Below are 25,874 nucleotides of genomic sequence, written 5' to 3' on the forward strand. Positions count from 1 at the left end.
AGTCTCTAATGCTTGTGGTTATAAAAATGCAATATCTCTAATACTAAAAGTCTACACCTTACATATTCAACCTCTTTTAAAGCTAAGTGAATTGACAGGTTTTGTCTTTTATTTTCAAAGAGGAAATGACAGGACATGAGAAAGGGACACACAGTGTTCCAATTCCATGGACAATAACAGAAGTGAAAATATGCTTCCATCTAGATGTTTTGTATTGGCTTGAAAGTAACTCACAACTGGTCCTGAGAAATGGCATGGACACACTTGATCAGTACAGTAAGGCCATCAGAAAAAAACAAGGCTGAACTTTGTTAATTTTCTAAACTACGATGACTAATAAAGGTTATAAAGAAAGAATCGGGTGGGGGGGGGCAGTGTGTGCCTGGGTGGCTCAGTTGGTTAAGTGTTTTCACAGTCATGAGATTGAGCTCTGCGTTGGGCTCCAGGTCAGGCACGGAGCCTGCTTAAGTCTCTCTCTCCCTCTGCACCTCCCTTTTCATGCATGTATGCACTCTCTTTCAAAGAAAGAAAGAAAGAAAGAAAGAAAGAAAGAAAGAAAGGGAAAGGAAAGGAAAGGAAAGGAAAGGAAAGGAAAGGAAAGAAAAGAAAAGAAAAGAAAAGAAAAGAAAAGAAAAGAAAAGAAAAGAAAGAGAAAGAAAGAGGGAAAGTAGGAAGGAATTGGTATTTGTAAGCAGGCTAGTGAATTACAAACACTTCTTATAACTCTGGACATCAAGGAGACAAACAAAAAATAGACAACAAAACTTATTGCCAATAAATAAGCTACTTCCACTGACCTTTCAGAAAAAATATTTAAAAAGGTATTTCAAATGCATGAACAAAAATGTATATATTGCACAAATACCAATGTACTCTAGTGACATGTACTGGAGAAAGAGTGTCTGCTTTTCTAATCGCACATGTCACTAGCTTATTCTTTCTTCCCCCTACTATTAAGCTTTTGACTCATCCACAGAATAATAAAAAGTTGTGCCAAATAAGAGTTAAATGAAGAGAGAACCGTAAAATAAAAGTAGTTCTTTTTGCACATAAAATTTTCTTGCCAATTTGTGGATAGCTAGAAGATCTTGAAATAATGTTTCAAGATCATGTTTACATTGCGTTTATTAATGCTTTTTCTCAACTCTTAGTAGTGATGGCTGCAAATGACATTGTTTCAAACAAATTGTGTAATGCCAAAAGGTAGAGGCTACTTAAAAGAAAACTACACAGGGGTGCCCGGACAGCTCAGTCTGTTAAGCATCCGACTGGCTCAGGTCATGATCTCATAGTTTGTGAGTTTGAGCCCCACGTCAGGCTCTGTGCTGACAGCTCGGAGCCTGGAATCTGCTTCAGATTCTGTGTCTCTCTCTCTGTGCCTCTCCTGCTCACACTCTGTCTCTCTCTCTCTTTCTCTCTCAAAAAATAAACATTAAAAAAAAACTACACATATGAAGGAAAGAGGGGACACTCTGATTATTTGGAGGGGGGCAATGAATACAAAGTACACAGCTTCATGTAAAATCTTACTATTATTTAAAAATCTTCCTTGGGGCGCCTGGGTGGCTCAGTCGGTTAAGCTTCCGACTTCAGCTCAGGTCACGATCTCGCGGTCCGTGAGTTCGAGCCCCGCGTCGGGCTCTGGTCTGATGGCTCAGAGCCTGGAGCCTGCTTCCGATTCTGTGTCTCCCTCTCTCTCTGCCCCTCCCCCGTTCATGCTCTGTCTCTGTCTCAAAAGTAAATAAACGTTAAAAAATTTAAAATAAATAAATAAATAAATAAAACGTTAAAAAAATTTTTTTTAAATAAAAAATAAAAATCTTCCCTTAGATAATCTTATACCATGTTGAAACCATACGAAGATCTACTCTTTGGTTTAGGTAACACTATAGGCTAGAAGTCAGAGAATTTTTCCTGTTAAGGGATAAATAGTAAATATTCTACTCTGCTGTTGTAGCATAAGAGCAGTCATAGACAATACCTAAATGAATGGATGTGGCTGTGTTCTAATAAAACTTTATTTATAAAAACAGAATGGCAGGCCAAATGTGGCCCATCAGTGGTTGTTGCCAACCCTTGCCATAGAATAGCATCAATCTACACTTCTTAAAATAGAGACAGCCCTAGAAGTGAGAAAAATAAAATAAAATGCATGTGCATAGCCTGAAGGAGCTAAGAAAAAATCAAAATAAATTTAAGTTTAGCATGCATTTTTAGTAGATGCCAAAGACAGACACCCTCTCCAGCTGCTCCTTCATAGTCAAGCCCTGGCAACCCCTGTGATCTGTTCTCATCACTAGAGTCTGTCTTTTTGAGAATGTCAGATAAATGGCATCATATCTGTCCTTTGAATCTGGCTTCTCTCTCATAAAAGATTAGGTCTTTAAAACTCATCTGAGTTGTTGCATGTATCAATAGTTTCATTTTATTGCTAGGTAGTCAACAGTTGTATCCAACCAACTCTTCTTCTTCGTGTGTGTGTGTGTGTGTGTGTGTGTGAGAGAGAGAGAGAGAGAGAGAGAGAGAAAGAGAGAGAGAGAGAGAGAGAGGGAGAGAAACAAGAAAGGAATTTATTTCAGTGAGTTCAAAAGCAGTAACACAGTGGACTAGCACCTCAAAGACAACTTTTTCAACTCCATTCATGAGCTAAAGGATATTTGGGTTGTTTCCAGCTTTTGGCTATCACAAAGCTGCTATGAACATTTGGGCACAGGTTTTTCTAGAAATGTAAGTTTTCATTTCTCCAGGGTAGACACCAATGAATGGTAATACTGTACTGTATATTAAAGGCATATTTAATTTTTTAGGTTCATTTTTGAGGGGGGGACAGACAGACAGAGAGAGAGAGAGAGAGAGAATCTTAAGCAGGCTCCACACTGTCAGCATAGACCCCAATGTGAGACTCAAACCCACAAACCATGAGATCATGACCTGAGCCAAAAACCAAGAGTCAGAATGCATATTTAATTTTGTACAAAACTGCAAATCCATTTTCCATTATACAGTTTTCTAATCACTGCACTTACTTTTCTTGTCTATTAGGAAGTAGCATCCACCAAATGAAGCCCCCAAGTATACCGGCTGAGTGACCTTGAATGAGCTCTTGAGGATCTAACACTTTCCTGGTTTTAACAATGGGGATAACAATGATTCTAACTTCATATGTTTCATATGAGGTAATGAGATGATGCTACTACAGCATTTAGGCCATGCCCACGCTAGTGGCTCTCAATTCTACCCCCACAGGGACGTGGCAATATGTGGAGCCATTTTCAGTTGTCACAAACAAGGAAAGTACCACTGGCATCTGGTGGGTAAAGCCCAAGGATGGTGCCCAACATTCTACAATGCACGGGACAGGCCCCTAAGCAAAGAATTATCCACCCTCAAATGTCATTGATGTCAAGGTGGAGAGACCTTGGCCTGCATAGAGAAAACAAATATCTATTATCATCATCACCAGCATTATTCGAACTCAGCGTATCTTCAAGTTACTCAAGAATGTTAGGCAAGTACACTCATCGAAAAGAATGCTAACTTTAGGAGGAGCCAAGACGGCAGAACAGCATGGAAGCTTTTTGTGAGTCTCGCGTCCGTGAAATACAGCCAGACCAACACTAAACCATCCTACACACCTAGAAAACCGATTGGAAGATTAACACAACAATCTGCACAACCCGAACCACAGAATTCAGCAGGTACGTGACACGAAGAGCTGAACCTGGGGAGCAAGAAGCCCCGAAAGGTAGGGAACCCCTTTTGCGGGCAGAGAGAGGACAGAGACTGGGGGCAGGGGGAGCATACAGGAAAAACACCCATCCCCAAAAGCAGCTGGAGAGAAAGTGGAAAATTGGAAACAGCCACAGGGACTAAACTAAAAAGGGAGAAAGGAGAGAGGAGAGGGTTTAAATTCCATTAGGACTGTAAACAAGGGGAGCACAAAGGCTGCAACTCCGCAGCTCGATACCTGGCGGTGCTCTGGTGGGAAAGGTGAATCCCCAGGAACAGCATGGGGTCCGGGAGGTTCTTGGGCCACACGGGGAAAAGCGATTCCACTGCTGGAAGGACATTTGATAGAGACTGTTGAAGCCACCTGGTCCCAGCAGACCCCGGAAGGCAGCCACATTCGCTGGTGCTGGGGCAAGGTTGTTGAGGGTGAAGCCTGGTGCCAGATGTGTGTTGTGATTTTCCATGGTCCCTGAAATACTGAGGCTACACTGTCTCGCGATTTTGGGGGGGGAGGGGCGGGCTGGCACCTGGCCGCAGTCTCGGGGCACCGGCAACAGCAGGATCCAGCGGCTGTTCCTGGGTGCAGCCGACATTCGGCCATTGCTCATGTGGCCATCGCTTGGTGAGACCCTCCCGCAGAGGGGTGGAACGGGTCAAAGCCGCATTCCTTCAGAAGTAAGGGGCCAGGGAAAACAGCCGCATCTGAGACAAAACTTGGGAGAGAGGTTCTGCCTGGGGCCTGGTGACAGAGAGTGGAAAAGCGGGGAATGGACAAGAGCTGAAGACAGAGGACTGGTGCATGACTGCTGATCCGGGAGAACAGACTGGGTGGCTGGGTGGCGCCATTTTTCACTGCTCCCGCACATGCGCATATGCACCAACGAGCACCACAACAATCCACCCCAGTAGGCTAGCAGGGCCATCTAAGGGAGAGCAGAGCTGTTACACGGAGCCCCGCCCAACTGGGCCAACTTCGCTCTTCAAGAACACAAGTCTCACCACCAGCTTAGTTTATGGACTATAAGGCGCTACATAGACTGACTTCTAGGGGAAAACAAAGCAATTTCAGTCCTACTTCAATCTGTTAGCAGGTTCATCTATTCAAATTTCTTTTCTCTCTCCTTTTTCTCTTTTACAATTCTTTTCTTTTTCTTGAATACAGAAAGAGAAAAAACTCATTTTAATTTTCAATTTTTATTAAAAATATCTGTCTTTAATTTTTATTACTATATTTTTTACCTTGGTGTAAATTTTTTCAAATTCTAGTTTACTTCCATCATTTTATTTTAGTCTACTTCAGTGTACTCACCTTTTCAAATTTTCCAAAAATTTCCCTTTTTTCTTTTTATTTTTTTCTCTTTTTCATTTCTTTTCTTTTTCTTGAATGAAGAAAGAGAAAAACTTCATTTTTACTTTAAATTTCTTTTAAAAATATTTTTATTTAATTTTATTACTATATTTTTTGCTTTTATGTAAATTTTTTCAAATTCTATATTACTCCATCATTTTATTTCAGTCTACTACAGTGTATTCACTTTTTCAAATTTTCAAACGATTTCTTTTTTTGTCTTTACTTTTTTCTTTATCATTTTTCTCTTTTTAATTTCTTTTCTTTTTTCTTAAATGCAGAAAATGAAAAAATCATATTTCTTTTTAACTTTTATTAAAATATTCTCCTATTTTTTTCTACTATATTCTCTACTTTTGTGTATTTTAGTCTACTTTAGTGTTTTCATTTTTTTTAATTCTCAAATGATTTCCTTTCTTTTTTTTTTTTTTTTTTGTTTGTTTCTCTAATCTGTCAAACCACTTTCTACACCCAGACCAAAACACACCTAGGATCTAGCATCATCTATTCGATTTTTGTGTGGGTGTGTTTTTAACTTTTAATTTTAATATTTTTTTAATTTTAATTTTTTTAACTTCAATTTTTCTACCTCATTAATTCCTTTTCTCCCTTCAAAATGACAGCCAGGGTGAAGGAATTCACCCCAAAAGAAAGAGCACAAAGAAATGAGAGCCAGGGATTTAACCAACACAGACACAAGCAAGATGTCTGCACCAGAATTTAGAATCACAATAATAAGAATACTAGCTGTAGTCGAAAATAGATTAGAATCCCTTTCTTCAGACATAAAAGAAGTAAAAAATAGCCAGAATGAAATTAAAAAATGCTATAACTGAGCTGCAATCACGGATGGATGCAGCAGCGGCAAGGATGGACAAGGCAGAACAGAGAATCAGTGATATAGAGGACAAACTTATAGAGAATAATGAAGCAGAGAAAAAGGGAGATGAAGGCAAAAGAGCACGATTTAAGAATTAGAAAAATCAGTGACTTATGAAAAAGGAACAACATCAGAATCATAGGGGTCCCAGAGGAGGAAGAGAGAGAAATAGGGGTAGAAGGGTTGTGTGAGCAAATCATAGCAGAAAACTTTCCTAACCTGGGGAAAGACACAGATATCAAAATCCAGGAAGCACAGAGGACTCCCATTAGATTTAACAAAAACCGACCATCAACAAGGCATATCATAGTCAAATTCACAAAACACTCAGGCAAGGAGAGAATCATGAAAGCAGCAAGGGAAAAAAAAGTCCCTAACCTACAAGGGAAGACAGATCAGGTTTGCAGCAGACCTATCCACAGAAACTTGGCAGGCCAGAAAGGAGTGGCAGGATATATTCAGTGTGCTGAATCAGAAAAATATGCAGCCAAGAATTCTTTATCCAGCAAGGCTGTCATTCAAAATAGAAGGAGAGATAAAAAGTTTCCCAGACAAACAAAAATTAAAGGACTTTGTGACTACTAAACCAGTCCTGCAAGAAATATTAAGGGGGACTCTCTGAGGGGACAAAAGGTAAAAAAATATATATATAGGGGCGCCTGGGTGGCGCAGTCGGTTAAGTGTCCGACTTCAGCCAGGTCACGATCTCACGGTCTGTGAGTTCGAGCCCCGCGTCGGGCTCTGGGCTGATGGCTCAGAGCCTGGAGCCTGTTTCCGATTCTGTGTCTCCCTCTCTCTCTCTGCCCCTCCCCCGTTCATGCTCTGTCTCTGTCCCAAAAATAAATAAACGTTGAAAAAAAAAATTAAAAAAAAAATATATATATACATATGTATATATGTATATATATATATATTTTATATTATATATATATGTATATATTATATATATATTTATATCTATGTTTTGTATTTATTTTTAGAAACTCCAATTCTACAAGCATCATAATGGCAATAAATTCATATCTTTCAGTACTCACTCTAAACGTCAATGGACTCAATGCTCCAATCAAAAGACATAGGGTAACAGAATGGATAAGAAAACAAGACCCATCTATATGCTGTTTACAAAAGACCCACTTTAGACCTAAAGACACCTACAGATTGAAAATAAGGGGATAGAGAACCATCTGTCATGCTAATGATCAACAAAAGAAAGCCAGAGTAGCCATACTTATATCAGACAATCTAGACTTTAAAATAAAGACTGTATCAAGAGATGCAGAAGGTCATTATGTCATAATCAAGGGGTCTACAGACCAAGAAGACCTAACAATTGTAAACATTTATGTGCCAAATGTGAAAGCACCCAAATATATAAATCAATTAATCACAAACATCAAGAAACTCATCGATAGTAATACCATAATAGTAGGAGACTTCAACACCCCACTCACAGCAATGGACAGATCAAAAAATCAACAAGGAAACAATGGCTTTTAATAACACATTGGACCAGATGGACTTAACAGATATATTCAGAACATTTAATCCTAAAGCAGCAGAATATACATTCTTCTCCAGTGCACATGGAACATTCTCCAGAATAGACCATATACTGGGACACAAATCAGCCCTAAGTAAGTACAAAAAGATCGAGACCATACCGTGCATATTTTCAGACCACAATGTAATAAAACTTGAAATCAACCACAAGAAAAAATTTGGAAAGGTAACAAATACTTGGAGACTGAAGAACATCCTACTAAAGAATGAACGGGCTAACCAAAGCAGTTAAAGAAGAAATTAAAAAGTATATGGAAGTCAATGAAAATGATAACACCACAACCCAAAACCTCTGGGATGCAGCAAAGGCAGTCATAACAGGAAAGTATATAGCAATCCAGGCCTTCCTAAAGAAGGAAGAAAGATCTCAGATACACAACCTAATTTTATGCTTTAAGGAGCTGGAAAAAGAACAGCAAATAAAACTCAAAAGCATCAGAAGACAGGAAATAATAAAGATTAAAGCAGAAATTAATGCTATCAAAACCAAAAAAAAAAAAAAAAAAAAAAAAAAAAACCCAGAACAGATGAATGAAACCAGAAGCTGGTTCTTTGAAAGAATTAACAAAATTGATAAACCACCAGCCAGTTTGATCAAGAAGAAAAAGGAAAGGACCCAAATAAGTAAAATCAAGAATGAAAGAGGAGAAATCACAACCAACACAACAGAAATAAAAACAATAATAAGAGAATATTATGGGCAATTATATGCCAACAAAATGGGCAAACTGGAAGACATGGACAAATTCCTAGAAACATATACACTACCAAACCTGAAACAGGAAGAAATAGAAAATTTGAACAGACCCATAACCAGTAAGGAAATCGAATTAGTAATCAAAAATCTGTCAAAAAACAAGAGTCCAGGGCCAGATGGCTTTCCAGGGGAATTCTACCAAACATTTAAGGAAGAGTTAACACCTATTCTCTTGAAACTGTTCCAAAAAATAGAAATGGAAGGAAAACTTCCAAACTCTTCCTATGAAGCCAGCATTACCCTGATTCCAAAACCAGACAGAGACCCCACTAAAAAGGAGAACTATAGACCAATTTCCTTGATGAACATGGATGCAAAAATCCTCAACAAGATATTAGCCAACCAGATCCAACAATACATTAAAAATTTATTCACCATGACCAAGTGGGATTTATACCTGGGATGCAGGGCTGGTTCAATATCCGCAAAACAATTAACATGATTCATCACGCCAATAAAAGAAAGGACAAGAACCATATGATCCTCTCAGTAAATGCAGACAAAGCATTTGACAAAATATAGCATCCTTTCTTGATAAAAACCCTCAAGAAAGTAGGGATAGAAGGATCATACCTCGAGATGATAAAAGCCATATATGAGTGACCCAGAGCTAATATCATCCTCAATGGGGAAAAACTGAGAGCTTTCCCTCTAAGATCAGGAACAAGACAGGGATGTTCAGTCTCGCCACTGTTATTCAACATAGTATTGGAAATCTTAGCCTCTGCAATCAGATAACACAAAGAAATAAAAGGCATCCAAATCAGCCAGGAGGAGGTCAAACTTTCATTCTTCGCAGATGACATGATACTCTATATGGAAAACCCAAAAAATTCCACCAAAAAACTGCTAGAACTGATTCATGAATTCAGCAAAGTTGCAGGATATAAAATCAAGGCACAGAAATCGGTTGCATTCCTATATATCAACAATGAAGTGACAGAAAGAGAAATCAAGGAATTGATCCCATTTACAGTTGCACCAAAAGCCATAAAATACCTAAGAATAAATCTAACCAAATAGTTGAAAAATCTATACACTGAAAACTATAGAAAGCTTATGAAAGAAGTTGAAGAAGACACAAAGAAATGGAAAAAGATTCCATGCTCCTGAATGGGAAGAACAAATATTGTGAAAATGTTGATCCTACCCAAAGCAATCTACATATTCAATGCGATCCCTATCAAAGTAACACCAGCATTCTTCACAGAGCTAGAACAAATAATCCTAAAATTTGTATGGAACCAGAAAAGACCCCGAATAGCCAAAGCAATCTTGAAAAAGAAAACCAAAGCAGGAGGCATCACTATCCCAGACTTCAAGCTATACTACAAAGCTGTAATCATCAAGACAGTATGGTACTGGCACAAGAACAGACACTCAGATCAATGGAATAGAATAGACCCCAGAAATGGACCAACAAACATATGGGAAACTAATCTTTGACAAAGCAAGAAAGAATATCCAAAGGAATAAAGACAGTCTCTTCAGCAAGTGGTGCTGGGAAAACTGGACACCGACATGCAGAAAAAAGAACCTGGACCACTTTCTTACACCAGACACAAAAATAAACTCAAAGTGGATGAAAGACCTCAATGTAAGACAGGAAGCCATCAAAATCCTCAAGGAGAAAGCAGGCAAAAACCTCTTTGATGATGGCCGCAGCAATTGCTTACTCAACACGTCTCCGGAGGCAAGGAAAACAAAAGCAAAAATGAACTACTAGGACCTCATCAAAATAAAAAGCTTCTGCACAGGGAAGGAAACAATCAGCAAAACTAAAAGGCAACTGACAGAATGGGAGAAGATATTTGCAAATGACATATCAGATAAAGGGTTAGTATCCAAAATCTATAAAGAACTTATCAAACTCAACACCCAAAAAACAAATACTCCAGTGAAGAAATGGACAGAAGACATGAATAGACACTTCTCCAAAGAAGACATCCAGATGGCCAACCGACACAGGAAAAAATGCTCCACATCACTCATCATCAGGGAAATACAAATCAAAACCACAATGAGATACCACCTCACACCTGTCAGAATGGCTAACATTAACAACTCAGGCAAGATGTTGGCGAGGATGCGGAGAAAGAGGATCTCTTTTGCATTGTTGGTGGGAATGCAAGCTGGTGCAGCCACGCTGGAAAACAGTATGGAGGTTCCTCAAAAAACTAAAAATAGAACTACCCTACGACCCAGCAATTGGCATTAATCCACAGGATACAGGTGTGCTGTTTCGAAGGGACACATGCATCCCCATGTTTATAGCAGCACTATCAACAATAGCCAAAGTATGGAAAGAGCCCAAATGTCCACCGATGGATGAATGGATAAAGAAGATGTGGTATATATATACAATGGAGTATTACTCAGCAATCAAAAAGAATGAAATCTTGCCATTTGCAACTACGTGGATGGAACTGGAGGGTATTATGCTAAGTGAAATGAGTCAGAGAAAGACAAAAATCATATGAATTCACTCATATGAGGACTTTAAGAGACAAAACAGATGAACATAAGGGAAAGGAAAGAAAAATAATATAAAAACAGGGAGGGGAACAAAACAAAAGAGACTCATAAATATGGAGAACAAACTGAGGGTTGCTGGAGGGGTTGTGGGAGGAGGGATGGGCTAAATGGGTAAGGGGCATTAAGGAATCTACTGAAATCGTTGCTTCACTATATACTAACTAATTTGATGTACATTTTAAAAAATAAAAAAATAAAGTTAAAAAGAAAGAATGCTCACTTTATTATTATCTTTTTTTGACAGAGAGAGAGGGGGCGCAAGTGAGCAAGGGACAGAGAGAGAGAGAGAGAGAGAGAGAAGCAGGGCTCACCTGATACAGGACTCGAGCTCACCCAATGCGGGGCTCGATCTCAGAAACTGTGGGATCATGACCTGAGCCGAAGTCAGACACTTAATGACTGGGCTACCCAGGTGCACAAGAATGCGACTTTAAATGACAAGGAATAGTTTTCTATAAAACTGAAGTCAAGAAAGTAGTATATAATTAAAATAAATCACCACTGGATTTTTTTCCCTAAAATTCCCTAAGGAAAAGCTAATATCCAAAGACTTTTTGAAGCTCCTCTGAAAATCTTACATATATCCAGAACCCTAATACGATTATCATGGATGTTAAAAAATGACACCGAGTATTGCCACACTTTTCACCACAAAAAAGTCGTCTTTGAAATATTAAAATACATTCACAAAGAAACATTTAAATGTCCGTCATGCATTCGAGTCAGTTCAGCGGAGATACTTAGGCACATGAAAGAATTGCTGAGTATTAAACCTGAGATAAAGGTGGGATAACAAAAAGAAACTCCTAGAATACTCCTATCATTCACTGAGTGTGAATTCAACAAATATTTGTTACCCTCAGTCCTTCTCCCCGACCTTTATTGTTTTGGTAGCAGCCCACAGTGGAGTGCAACACTCTGTAACTGCACTTAGCTTCCACAGCCCACGGCCACGGTCAGCTGCATAATGCTGGTTCTCTCACACCTATAGTCTCTTCCTCTGCAAACAGACCCAGTGAACCACAACGGCCCCTATCAAGTCACAAATGCTCTCGGGGCAGTTCTGCTATCGGCTCTTTTCAGGCAGGTGAGGGGAGGGGGTGGCAGACTGGGGAGTCTGCAGGGAAGAGACACATTGAGTTTGCTTGTGTGTTTATTACTTAATGTTTTATTTTTTATTTTTATTTTTTTAATGTTTATTTTGAGGGAGAGACAGACAGAATGTGAGCAGGGGAGGGGCAGAGAGAGAGGGAGACACAAAATCCAAAGCGGGCTCCAGGCTCTAAGCTGTCAGCACAGAGCCTGACACGGGCCTCAAACACACGAACCATGAGATCATGACCTGAGCCGAAGTCGGAGGCTTAAATGACTGAGCCACAGGCGGCCCTTAATTAATGTTTTAAACACAGTATTTATTCAAAGTGCATCAACCAGTCTTTAATGCCTTCAAAGAGCCTTCTCCTTACATATTTCCTCCACCACAATCTCCCCACAAAACGCTTACTTTGAAACAACACTCTGGTACATTCTATTAAGAAGCCCAAGAAGGAGGACAAATGTCCTGAACACAGTTGTATCTTAAACAGGAGGTGCGGTTAGGTCAATACAGCACAGAGTGCATTGAGCAGTGCTGGAAATAATGCAAACATGATCCAATTAGCAATTTTTTTGTTTGCTTGGTTTAGTTTTTCCTTTTTTCTGGGGGGGGGGGGAATTGTAATAGTTTTACTAAGATATAATTCATATATCCATACAATTCGCCCGTTTCAATTGTACAGTTTAACGGTTTTTAGTGCGTTCGGAGAGTTTTGCAGCCATCAGCACAATCAGTTTCAAAGCATTTCATCACCCCAAAAAGAAACCCACACCCTCCTTGTTCCCCCAGCCCCATCAGGTCCAGCTGTGTTGATAACCGATCAAAGTAAATTCTGCAAATCCTTTAAAAGCACCTCCACATCTACTTTTCCTTTTTGAAGTTACTGACTCTCCTTTTGTTCTGGTTTCTAACTGGCAACATTCACCGCAGGGTTAGGACTAGGTGAGTCAAGTGCCCAGCCTCTGGCCCAAAGCCTAAGGTAGCACTGAAGCTCTCAGTCAGCAAGAAAATTATGACTGTAATGCAATATTTTAAAGATGAAAATGAATGCAAAAGCCTCAGAATTGTAAATAAAGGCAATTTATTTACAATTGCCTTTTTGTGATAAGTGCTATTTACAAAAACAGGCAGCCAGACCATGGGCACAGCTTACCAACTCAATTTTTGAACATACTGCATTATAAGTTACATATCTTGACGCTTGAATGATTTTGCTGCCCCTTAAACTTTGTACGTGAGACAAGTGTCTGACTATTCTCACCTTTGTCGTAGTTCAGATATTGTTTTCATTTTTTCCCTTCTTTTTGTCCTTTGCCAATGGACCAGTATAAAACAAAATATATATTTTTAAGTTAATTTATTTATTTTGAGAGAGAGAGAGTGACAGAGAGCAGGGAAGGGGGAGAGACAGAGGGAGAGAATGAATCCCAAGTAGGCTCCACATTGTCATTGCAGAGCCCGACGTGGGGCTTGAACTCACAAACCGAGATCATGACTGAGCCACCCAGGCGCCCCAAAACAATATAATTTTGAAAGGCTGGGGAGACTGTTAGAAGAGAGGCAAGAAAATCAAATGATCTAGGAACTGGGCCATCAGCCCCTGAATAATGGAGACACTGTAAACATTTGCAAGAGCTCAACTCTGGGACCTGACAGGTAAAAACACAGATTTTTCTATTAGCATGATGGCCAACAGGGGCACGGTAGCAAAACTCATGTTGCACGACATATTTATTAATGATTTCAAGGGCCAACGTAAAACAGGGGCAGTAAAAGTTGCTGATGCAAATTTATGAAGTTAATAAAAATTATGGAGGAACATAAAAAGCAGAGTAATCTAATTGGGCTCTGTGAATGAGCCACCTGATAAAATTTAACCCAGAAGAGAATAATTGAGGGAACAAAACCCAGAGGTACTCAGGAAAAACAGCCAATAACCAAAGCCCTAAGACGCCACTGGCTTGGCAAGATCCAAAACGTGTACACAGTGTTTCAATATAATAATGAAAGGGTATGGAACAATTCAGAGATGTTACAGCTTACATTCGGGGTCTTAATGAATCTCCTCCCCATAATAACTCCCCTCTCACAGTCTCTTCCTACAATGACTGCTCCTTGAGAAACTCGGGTCCATTTGCTTAAGGAGCCTGAGATGGGGAGCAAACATCCTGAACATAGTCGTATTTTTTTAATGTTTTTTTGTTTATTTTTGAGACAGAGAGAGACAGAGCATGAATGGGGGAGGGGCAGAGAGAGAGGGAGACACAGAATCGGAAGCAGGCTCCAGGCTCTGAGCCATCAGCCCAGAGCCTGACGCGGGGCTCGAACTCACGGACCGTGAGATCGTGACCTGAGCCGAAGTCGGATGCTCAACCGACTGGGCCACCCAGGCGCCCCATAGTCGTATTTTAAATAAGAGGTACAGGGGCGCCTGGGTGGCGCAGTCGGTTAAGCGTCCGACTTCAGCCAGGTCACGATCTCGCGGTCCGTGAGTTCGAGCCCCGCGTCAGGCTCTGGGCTGATGGCTCAGAGCCTGGAGCCTGTTTCCGATTCTGTGTCTCCCTCTCTCTCTGCCCCTCCCCCATTCATGCTCTGTCTCTCTCTGTCCCAAAAATAAATAAACGTTGAAAAAAAATTTTTTAAAATAAATAAATAAATAAATGAATAAATAAATAAATAAGAGGTACAGTTAGGTCACTGCAGCTCAAAATAAGGAGCTCCGAGAGACACAGGCAGATGAGACATGTCAAAATGTGGGTCTTTGCACTCAGAAGGCTTAGGAAGAATTAAGATTACTTTAGCAAGTGTGGAAGGCATAAAAAGAGTAAAGAATAATGGTAAAGGAGGATCTCAGGATCTCATTAGTCACGAAATACAAGAGACAAAGGATGATGACCAAGCAAATTGCACTGGCAAACAGAGAAAAAGGAAATGCTTCCTACAAAAAGCAGAATCGATAGGAGTTATTGACATGCAGCGGGGAGCTCGTGCTTGGGATTATGATCAAAGGGGCTGTAAATATGCACATTTAAGCCCGGGCAGAAGGCAACATGTGGCCAGGGCCCCTGTGGGTTCCAAAGCAGCGGAGAAATGGGGAGGGCGTCCTAAGGATGATGACTGTCTCAGCTCACAGAGCTCCACTGGAAACGAAGAGGAGTCAGAAGACCCTGTATGTGCCAATTGGTGCTGGGTTTCTTGTCTTTCTGCCTGGTTGCTCTTTCTACTGGTTTTAACCCTATTTATGCTCTAGCAGTTGAACCTGTGTGGGCTGCATTGTATGGGTTTCTGTGCCTTCCAGCTTCTAGTTTTATAATAAGCAGTGCCTGGCGCAGGACAGGAAAAGTGACCGTGAGGCTTCGCTGCAACTGTTCACAGCACAATGGAGATTTCCCCAGGTGACCGGCCCATGCCTGGCCTGCCATCAAGACCCTCGGTCAAGCAGCTGAGGCTTCTGTCTTCTGTGCTTCGCTATTTCAGGCAGTCATGCCATGTGGCCTTAGCACGTGCACCCTGACGCTGGCAACACTTGGGTTACACTCCTAACTTTCCACGGACATAGTACAATTACGTCCATTTTACAGATGAGAACCCTGTGATAACCTGATGTCATTATGAAGATTTTGTTACTATGGGAGGATACATGTAATGTGCAACGGTCACCACTGTATGTTTCCAAGATTTTCCCAGCATGCAAATCTTCAATTGCTTTAAAAAATCTTTTGGCGGCAAAATCTGCATGACATTAAACCTGCCATTAAACGGCAGTAAGTACATTCATATGGCCATGCAATATCACCACCTCTCACCCGCAAATCTCTTCATCCAACAGCAACCCCACGGCCGAGCCCCAGCCCCCTGGCAACACCATCCTACTCGCTGCGTCTCTGAACCTGACTACTCGAAGCACCTCCTAGGAGCCGAGTCATACCGTATCCGTCCATTTGTATCCTATCCACTCCGCCAAATGTCCTCAACATACATCCACTTGTAGCACGTCAGAAGTTCACTCCTTTCTAAGACCGAGTATGTTCCATTATATGTAGACATTACACACTGTTTCTCCATTTGTCCAGTGATGGACATTTGGGTTATTTCCACCTTTGGCTATTGTAAATAACGCTGCTAAGAACATCTGCATACGATATCTCAGTCCCTGTTTTCTTTCTTTTTTTTTTTTTTAATTTAATTTAATTTTATTTTATTTTATTTTTCAATATATGAAATTTATTGTCAAATTGGTTTCCATACAACACCCAGTGCTCATCCCAAAAGGTGCCCTCCTCAATACCCATCACCCACCCTCCCCTCCCTCCCATCCCCCATCAACCCTCAGTTTGTTCTCAGTTTTTAACAGTCTCTTATGCTTTGGCTCTTTTAACGTTTATTTTATTTTTGAGACAGAGAGAGACAGAGCATGAACGGGGGAGGGGCAGAGAGAGAGGGAGACACAGAATCGGAAGCAGGCTCCAGGCTCTGAGCCATCAGCCCAGAGCCCGACGCGGGGCTCGAACTCACGGACTGTGAGATCGTGACCTGAGCTGAAGTCGGACGCTTAACCGACTGAGCCACCCAGGCACCCCTCAGTCCCTGTTTTCAACTCTTTCCAATATACACTTAGAATGGCTGGTTATCTGGTAACTCTAGCTTGAGTTTTTGAGGATCTCCATGTCAGTTTCCCTTTTTGATTCAACAACAAAAAACAAAAGCCTAAAACCCTTGACCTTCATGTCCATTATAATGTAATCTTGATAAATAGACACTAAACCTATAAGAATTTCCAATGGACCCAAGGGATACAGGAGTACTGATGCATAGGGGCACTTGTATCCCAATGTTTATAGCAGCACTCTCAACAATAGCCAAATTATGGAAAGAGCCTAAATGTCCATCAACTGATGAATGGATAAAGAAATTGTGGTTTATATACACAATGGAGTACTACGTGGCAATGAGAAAGAATGAAATATGGCCCTTTGTAGCAACGTGGATGGAACTGGAGAGTGTGATGCTAAGTGAAATAAGCCATACAGAGAAAGACAGATACCGTATGGTTTCACTCTTATGTGGATCCTGAGAAACTTAAGAGAAACCCATGGGGGAGGGGAAGGAAAAAAAAAAAAAAAGAGGTTAGAGTGGGAGAGAGTCAAAGCATAAGAGACTGTTAAAAACTGAGAACAAACTGAGGGTTGATGGGGGGTGGGAGGGAGGAGAGGGTGGGTGATGGGTATTGAGGAGGGCACCTTTTGGGATGAGCACTGGGGGTTGTATGGAAACCAATTTGACAATAAACTTCATATACTGAAAAAAAAAGAATTTCCAATGGAAACATCTAAAGAGCTATAACAAAAAAATACATGGAGGGCACCTGAGTGGCTCAGTCAGTTAAGCATCTGACGCTTGATTTTGGTTCAGGTCATGACCTCACGGTTCATGAGTTCAAGCCCCATGTCAGGATCTGTGCTGACAGCGTGTAGCCTGCTTGGGATTCTCTTTCTCTCTCTCTCTCTCTCTCTCTCTCCCTCTCTCTCTCTCTCTCTCTGTTCTTCCCCTGCTTGCACTCTCTCTTTCTCAAAAATAAATAAATAAACAGGGGAGCCTGTGTGGCTCAGTTGGCTGTGTGTCAACTTCAGTTCAGGTCATGATCCCATAGTTCATGGGTTTGAGCCCAGTGTTGGGCTTTGTGCCAACAGCTCAGAGCCTGAAGCTTGCTTCAGATTCTGTGTCTGCCTCTCTCTCTGCCCCTCCCCTGCTTGTACTCTATCTCTCTCTCAAAAACAAATAAAAAACATTAAAAATTTTTTAAATAAACTTAATATATATGGCATCTAGCCGGGTAAAAATCCAATTGCCTGACTAAATAATAATGATTCCTTATATTGGTGCTGAAAATGCAGTAATGTGACAACACAGACATCACTGTTCTTTGGAAATTCGTTTCAGAAACATCATGTTAAACTCTACGTCTTCTGGTGAAGGAGTGAGTTTTATACTACTATTTTTAGGGATATAATTGCGTGGAAAAAAATCCATATTTTGAAAATGAAAGCCTTGCCACGCCTACACAGAGACCAGAAGGGAGAGAGACTAAACTCTCCTTCATGCCTGCAATGTCTGAGCCCACACCTGCACTAAAATCACCTCCATCATACCCCACCCGGAGCTGCCCTGTACGCCTGTCTCTTCTTGTCCCCAGTAACTCGAGTAAACTCTCAGGGAGAACTCCGTGCTTTCACATCACCAATTACAAGGGAGTCGTTGATGATCTGACGAGTCAGGTGCGCAATCTGCCATGCGTTGATTCCTGCTTGAAGCCGGGGTGTCAGGACAAAGTGTCAGCCACGCATCCCTCTCTAGTGACCCCATCAGGTGGTCAGGCATGTTTTGAAAGGTGATGATAAGACCGGTCGCGCAGAGCCTGTCTGACGCTTAGTGAAGAGGGACAAGTCAATTCCGGGAAGCTCGTTGCTGGTCTTGCACACACCGCCTCTGAAGGTCAGTTTGGCATTGAGATCTGCACGATGGCAGGGGCCTCGGAGAGGCTGACGCACCGGTGCAAATGTGTTTGGGAGCGGGGCTTACCTAGCACCTGGAATACTGAGTCTGGAAGGCCCATCAGAAGTAGCTGCCCCGGTCCTGGCATGTAACCAGATGCCCTCCAAGACCGAAACGGGAGCCCCTTTTGCAACAACAGTCAAATCCTCTGTGTGCAAACCCAACTCAGATTCACATGTGGGGGTGGGATTTATCCTCCCCTTCTTTTTCCTTTCTTTTTTTCTTTTTTTTTTTTTTCAGTTTTAGGGAAAAATGGTGGAGAGCTTTCAGAAAGATGTTTTAGAAGTCTGTACTTCCTGAAGAAGGGCAGGATGATTCTGTCATGCACAGGAAAGCCGCCCAAAGTCACACTCACTCAGTGCTTCTCAGATGTTAGCGTCCCAGACGGTACCTGCTCTGTGCTGGGTAAGAGGGCAGGTGCCGGGGCTCTGCCTCCAGAAAGGTCTGATTCTCTGCATCTGAGCACCAGGAATCTGTGTTCGCAGCCCCGCATCAGGTAATCTGATGGAGGCCGTGTGTTAGCTTACTACCCCTGCTAATACAAATTACCACCAACGGAGTGGTTTCAGACACGAATTTGATCTCTTCCAGGCCTGGAGCTCAGGTGACAAAAGCCTCAGTGAGCTAAAGCGTGGTGTGAACAGGGCTGTGTTGCTTCTGGAAGCTCGAGGGGAGAATCTATTTCTGAGCCTTCTGAAGCTTCTAGAGGCTTTCGGCATGCCTCAGCTGATGCCTCGGCATTCCTCCTCTTCCTGTATCTGTAATGCAGGCACCGCTGCCTCTTCTGACTTGGCTTCCAGCCCTGCATATGTATTTATCTTTGCCGCTGGGAAAGGCTCTCTTTCTCACGCTGCACCCCCTGGCTTGCTTTTTCTGGAGTCAAATCTTCCACTGCCCTCCTCTAGAAGGATCCCTGTGATTACCTCGGACCCACCTCACTAATGCATGATCACCTCTACACCTTAAGGTCCCTAGCTTAGTCATACCTGCAAAGTCCCTTTTACCCTATAAACCAACACATTCCCGGTTTTGGCGACTAGGGTGTAGATCTGTTTCGCAGGGAGACAATGGGCATTATTCTGCTTACTGCAGGTGGTCCATAGGCCAGACTCAGAAAAAAAAAAACAAAAACGTAAGAAGCAGTATTTACTTCATTTTTCTCATTACTCACAATACCCACAAGGCAGTGGTTCCCAGCTGGGAGAGGGAGGGGTGATTCTTCTGCCCTGGGCACATCTGGCAATGTCTGGAAGGGGTTGTGAATTTATGTAGATGGAGATGAGATTGAGAGAGAACCCACGAGAAGAAATGCAACTTTTCTTCTAACCAACGAACTGCTACATATCCTCTCCTGCCCAGGGCAGTGCTAATGGAGAGGACATGCCATGTGGGGTCAGGTGACGCTGGGTGTACACAGAGAGTGCTTCAGTGACTTTCTGAGCCTTTGGCTTCCTCATCTGCAACCTGAGAAGACTCTACCTCGCTCAGAGAGGGGAGGTGAGCCCTGGGTGTGATGGCTAACACACATTTCTTCTGGTTAGTTCCCTAAGCGTTAGCTTATGAGCCGCTATTTCAGCCTCGCTCAGATAGAGGCTCCCAGGAGGCAGGGACTTTGAGTTACTAAACACAATGCATTGGAAACTGCCCAAACCCGTGTACATCCGGTCCTTACATCTCATCAACGGCGGTCAGATCAAAAGGAAAACAGAGCAAACAAGCAGCTGGTGCTAGGACTTAAGCCAAAGTGCTGGTCAAACAGAAGACGTACATAAATCACAACTGAGGAAGGGATTAGGAAAGGTCCTCGAAAATCTGAAATGTGCACAATACCAATCCAATCCCCAAAGCAGTGCATACGTGCTGACTGCTGAGAGCAGAAAGGACGGACAGCCAACCACACACCTATAAAACAAAGAAAAGGTGAAGTGAGGGGACAGGAGTCTGTTATGCCATGAGATGAAGAGCTGAGCTCCACGGCAGTGACACAGAGCACTGCACATGGGCTGAAGGAGGAGAGGACGGCCTCACAGAGCCGATGTGGCCCAGGTGCCAGCAGCACGGCAGGCTACTACGTTTTTCCCGTGCGAGCCTCAGCTAGTGAGTCTTGTTGAAACAAAATACATTCAATTCTGGCCGAGGCTCCGTGGGCATCCCGTGAGGTCCTGTCTGTGGAAATGAGCATGGAGAACAAGCAGGTGGGCACCCCTAACTGAAATCCAGCCTGTTCGTGAGAGACGCCGGGGCGCAGGCCAGCTGCACAGTGTGGGACACAGCAAAAGACACCACCAACACCCATTATCCCCGAACGTGGGCGTGAGGAATGTGCCCACAACCAGGAAGCAGGGGAGGATCCCCATGGAAACGCTTAATCACTGACATTTCAGTTCCCAGTGCCAGTACCGATAACAGGAGGCGCTGACTGTAACCTATTGCTAATAGTTTAGCAAGGTAAGCAGGGAGCATCTTTCCCTGGTCACAAACCACACTGGGTACAGTTTTCCTTTCCTTCTTCCCTGTACTTGGAACAAGCCTTTGGAAAAATCCCATATGGGAAGGAAGGTGAGTGCCTGGGTGGCTCAGTCGATTCAGCGTCTGACTCTTGGTTTTGGCTCAGGTCATGAACTCACGGTTCCGTGGGTTCGAGCCCTGTGTTGGGTTCTGTGGTGGCAGTGCATGGCCAGCTTGGGATTCTCTCTCTATCCCTCCCCTGCTCATGTGCGTGTGCTCTCTCTCTCTCAAAGTGGATAAATCAACTTAAAAAAAATCCATATTGCACCCTTTTTCATCCGGGCTTGCCCCACCAATTACAATGATATTGGACCTAAAAGCCAAAGATCTATCAGAGTTGAAAGGTCAGAAGGCATCCTGTACAGCACGGCTTTTATGTGAGACCCACTTGTAGGGTGTGGCTCCATCACTGTGGGACAATTCCCCCAAGGAGCCAGAGGACTGCAAAAAGGAGTGCAAGACTGCTATTTCTATGGCAGTGCAAATCTAGCTCTGTTGCATGCTTTAAAAAAAAATTAATGTTTATTTATTTTTTTAGAGAGACAAAATATGAGCAGGGGAGGGGCAGAGAGAGAGGGAGACACAGAATCCGAAGCAGGCTCCAGGCTCTGAGCTGTCAGCACAGAGCCCGACGTGGGGCTCGAACCCACAAACCACGAGTTCATAACCTGAGCTGAAGTCGGACGCTTAACCAACTGAGCCACCCAGAAGCCTCTCTAATGCATGCTTTTGAACTCCAGGCAATGTGTTCAAATTCTTAACTCTGCAATGGTTCATAAACGGGTCACTTTATCTAAAATGGTGGCCCTTTGGGGCACCTGGATGGCTCAGTTGGTTAAGCGTCTGCCTTTGGCTCAGGTCAAGATCTCACAGTTTGTGGGTTCAAGCCCTGTGTCAGGCTCTGTGCTGACAGCTCAGACCCTGAAGCCTTCTTCGGATTCTGTGTCTCCTTCTCTCTCTGCCCCTCCCCAACTTGTGCTCTATGTCTCTCAAAAAATACATAAATATAAAAAAAATAAAAAAAGAAAAGAGAAAAGAAGAGGAGACTGGAATACAGACGCACAGACAGACGACCACGTGAGGACAGAGCAGGGAGACAGAATCTACACGCCCAGGACAGGGGCATCAGGAGACAGCAGCCCCGCCCACACCTGGATGTGACTCCCAGCCTACAGAACCGTGAGAGATGAATGTGTGTTTGTTGGTGTGGTGATTTCTTATGGCGGCCTGAGCAGACCCATACATGTATTTTCTATATCAACTGCTGGAAGTTACTCTTTCTTGTTCTATAACCTGCCTTTACTGAGGACCTGCTGTGTGTCAGCCCGGGACAAGGAGCTTTACATTTCTAACTCGGTTTTTCTCTGAGCGAACTTGCATAATATGCGTCAGTGGCCCCAGTTTATGAACACGTACACTGAGGCTCGGGATTGGAAATCTGCCCTGGGTCACACTAGATGATGCAACGGGACATCCAGGCCACATGTATCCAAAGGCAGGTCTTTTCGTTCCCCTCCTCTGACTGCAGGCCCCAGGTGCTTTAATGAGTAACATGTCTCTGAATTTCAGGATAAACATTTGTGCACTGGTGATGCCCAGAGAGAGGTGGGAGCTATATCCATCTTGGCAGGGCCTGCCATCAACTCCATGGTCACCAAGCATGGGTCACCCTGAGCAGGGAAGCAGGGCTGTGACCCTCCCTCACTACACATTCAACCACTGCAAAACATATGTGCAATACACTGGGGGAGAAAGAACGCAAACCCTCCTCCCTTCCCTGTCCCACCACACGTGTAGATGTGACTCCGTCCACTAGCTTTTTATCTATATTAGCTACTGCTACAAAATAAATGAACACAAAGTTAGCAGCTTAAAACAACACCCATTTACTAGCTCCCAGCTCTGTGGGACAGAAGTCCAGGACAGCACGGCCATGTTCTCTGCTGACGGTCTCTCAATGCTAAAATCAAAGCATCTGCTAGGCTGGGCTGTTATCTGGTATGTTCAGAAAGAATTCATTTCCAAGCTGACTCAGGTTGCTGCATAAATCCAGTCCCTCTGGTTGTAGGACTGAGGTCCCCCCTTCCTCGCTGGCTGTCAGAGATCACTTTCGCTCCTAGAGGCCAACAGTACTCTTTCTCACACCGCCCCTCCCTTCCACACACTACAGAAGCACACTGAGTCGTTCTTGTACTCCAAATATCTCTGACTTCTGTTTCTGCTACCAGCTGGAAAAATACCTCTGCGTGTGTGATTAGACCAAAGCCACCTCACCCCAATACTCTCTGTTTTCCCAACATAAGGCAACATCATCAAGGAAGTGCTATATGATCATATGATAGGCTCCTACCCACACTCCGTGGGAAATGTATTGCACAAAGGAGGGGCAGCCTTAGAGTTTGGGCACAGCATGTCACCGATACCTCCTGTCCTTGTCACCTCTCTCTTTCCTACCACACCACCATTCTCACTGCCCTGCCTCCCTACTAACCAACCTCTCGTTTTTCACACCAGGGAAATAGGGATCTGTTCTCAAACATGCAGTGACCTTGCCACTCCAGTAGTTAAGTCTTCACTTCATTCACTCAACATTTACTGAGCTCCTCTGCAAACTCCCGCACGATTCTAGGCACTATGATGAGGGAAGCCAATCAGACATGCCCTCAAGAAGGAAAACTCACCCCCTACTAGCACCAAACAGGGTAGGAGACACGCAGCCACCCACGGGAAGGTGCTGGCGATGGAGTGTTCCACAGAGAGCAGCACGTTGAAGGTCCTGAGATGGGGAAGCACTGGCTGTCTGAGGAGCTAGAGACAAACATCCAAGGGCATAGCGCCCACGGATGAGGAGCTTCTGGAAGAAATGAAGTCAGCACGATGCAGTGATCGATTGAATGCCGGTGTATTTACGGAGTGTCAACGGGACAGTGACACCCCCATCAGATGAGCTATGACCCTCAGTTGAGCAACATGGTCAGCCCGAGGTGATCCCGTGGCGAAGAGCTTTGGGGAACAAATATGCCTCTCTCCCTCCCTCTTGGCTCCTGCCAGAGTTCACTGCTGGATCACTTTAGGTGGGATCCAATCTGAAGCCCAAAGGCACGCTTCCAGCTGACGTGATCCACAACCATCAACCTTCAGGGGGTGGACGGGGGTAGTGGGCGATGGAGAACAATGCAGAGTGGCTTTGGGGACATGAAGGCACCATCACAGCCCCAACCTTGAAATCTGGAAACATGCCCAAGCAGACAGTTGGTGCTCCCTACTTTCACGTCTCCTAAACACTGAAGACTCAGCAATTATAAAGCAGTGCTGATTTTCCAGGGGCTTTATTTCAGGAACCTCCAACTTACTTATGAACCCAGGCTGAGAATTCTGTTTCCCTCTGGGCTGGGCTGCTGTCTCAGCTGATGCTGCCCAGAGGTGGGGGGCACTGCCCTGCTCCGAGCCGGGCCAGCAACCCCCTTCTCATACCCCCCCAGCTAGAGCCTCCACGCACATTCTGGCACAAGAGGGCTCGGTCAGCAGAGCACGTCATGTTTCCTACGTAGATTTTCTATTATGGGCTACGTTTACTGGTGGCACAATTACTGCTCAAGTACAACCCTGTGACTTCCAGCTGAAGATCATCTCTATCCCTCCTTAGTAAAAAGGCTTTTGAAATCTGCAAACCTTCACAACCCTTGATGAGACTCACCTTTTCTCCAGAAGGGGCGATGCTCCATCCATCTGACACCTTCTTTTATCCCTAATCCTTTGAACAGTGCCCAACTCTCATCAAATATTTACAGAATGATACATTTTGGGAGGAAATCAGCATAGACTACACATCCATGGTGATGAAATAAATGCCCCACGCAAAGTCAGGAGGAGAACCCTGAAAACATGAGATTAACACAAGATCTGGCTTAGAGCACAGGTGTCCTAGGTCTTTTTGGTGAAGATAAATGGACCTTATCTCCAATCTGGGACCTCCTGCCTGGAAGTCACCAACATCCACAGTAGTTTCAGACATGCTCTGGCAGCTGACTCCCACAGCACTGGAGGGAGGAGGTGTTGTGGAAACTGCATTTCTGTTTCTGCCAGCGTGCAATGCAATGACGGCTTCAACAGCGGTGTAAGCATGCAAAGTGTAGTCATATTTGCTTAGCACAAATGCAGACTGTGAAATGGCCTTGGCTGGCTGCCTACTTACTGACGATGGGCCATGGTAGGGAACTGATCGCCTGATACCTACTCGTTCATACGGAGCGGTGTTGGAGAACCTTGGTGCTCTGGGCATTTAGGCCAGATAGATTTTTGTTGTGGGGGCTGTTGCGTGCATCATAGGAGGTAGGAGCCTTCTCTACATTTGGGCCGAGCCGCTTTTGCACCCAATGCACACTCACTGGGACTGGGTTGGAGCACTTGGGCAAATGGCATAGGTTGTACTCACACTAAACGGTGCAAACCACTGGAGCAAACTGCACGGCGCTCACCTAGAATGCATGCTTGACCACAGGACTTATGGAGAAGTCAGTCTCTTCAGGTTCCGTGCTCTTTAGCGGAGTGCCTATTTTCAACAGGCCCACCAACGTACATTCTCCTTTCAGATCACGTCTTCTGTGTCTAATTAGGTGTTCCTCTGGGACACCTGGGACAGACCCAGAGGCACTCTTCCAGCAGGATGTCAGTTGGAAGGTTAGAAAGAGGAGGTTTAAGGTGCAGTGCAGGCCTGGCAAGCAGCCTGTTGGACACCTAGCTCTGTGACCGAGACCAGGAAGCGCTCTTCAGCGGCCGCTGAGCTCTGTTCTGCGTCACACGCACAGTGTGCTGCTCAAGTCCGTGTAGAATCCCCTGAATGGCTAAGCTGCAGGATTTCTTCTCAAACAGTAATTATATCTTATTTCCCAAAGGGTAGCCCTTT

General features: G+C 43.5%; 1 long non-coding RNA gene across 1 annotated transcript in view; it reads right to left on the reverse strand.

The window, feature by feature from the left end:
• LOC123595303 overlaps nt 1–25,874 on the reverse strand; it is a 363,332-nt gene that overhangs the window by 24,822 nt on the left and 312,636 nt on the right. The window lies entirely within an intron of this gene.

Source organism: Leopardus geoffroyi, chromosome X (genome assembly GCF_018350155.1).
Source record: "Leopardus geoffroyi isolate Oge1 chromosome X, O.geoffroyi_Oge1_pat1.0, whole genome shotgun sequence".
In the NCBI taxonomy this organism is placed as follows: domain Eukaryota; kingdom Metazoa; phylum Chordata; class Mammalia; order Carnivora; family Felidae; genus Leopardus; species Leopardus geoffroyi.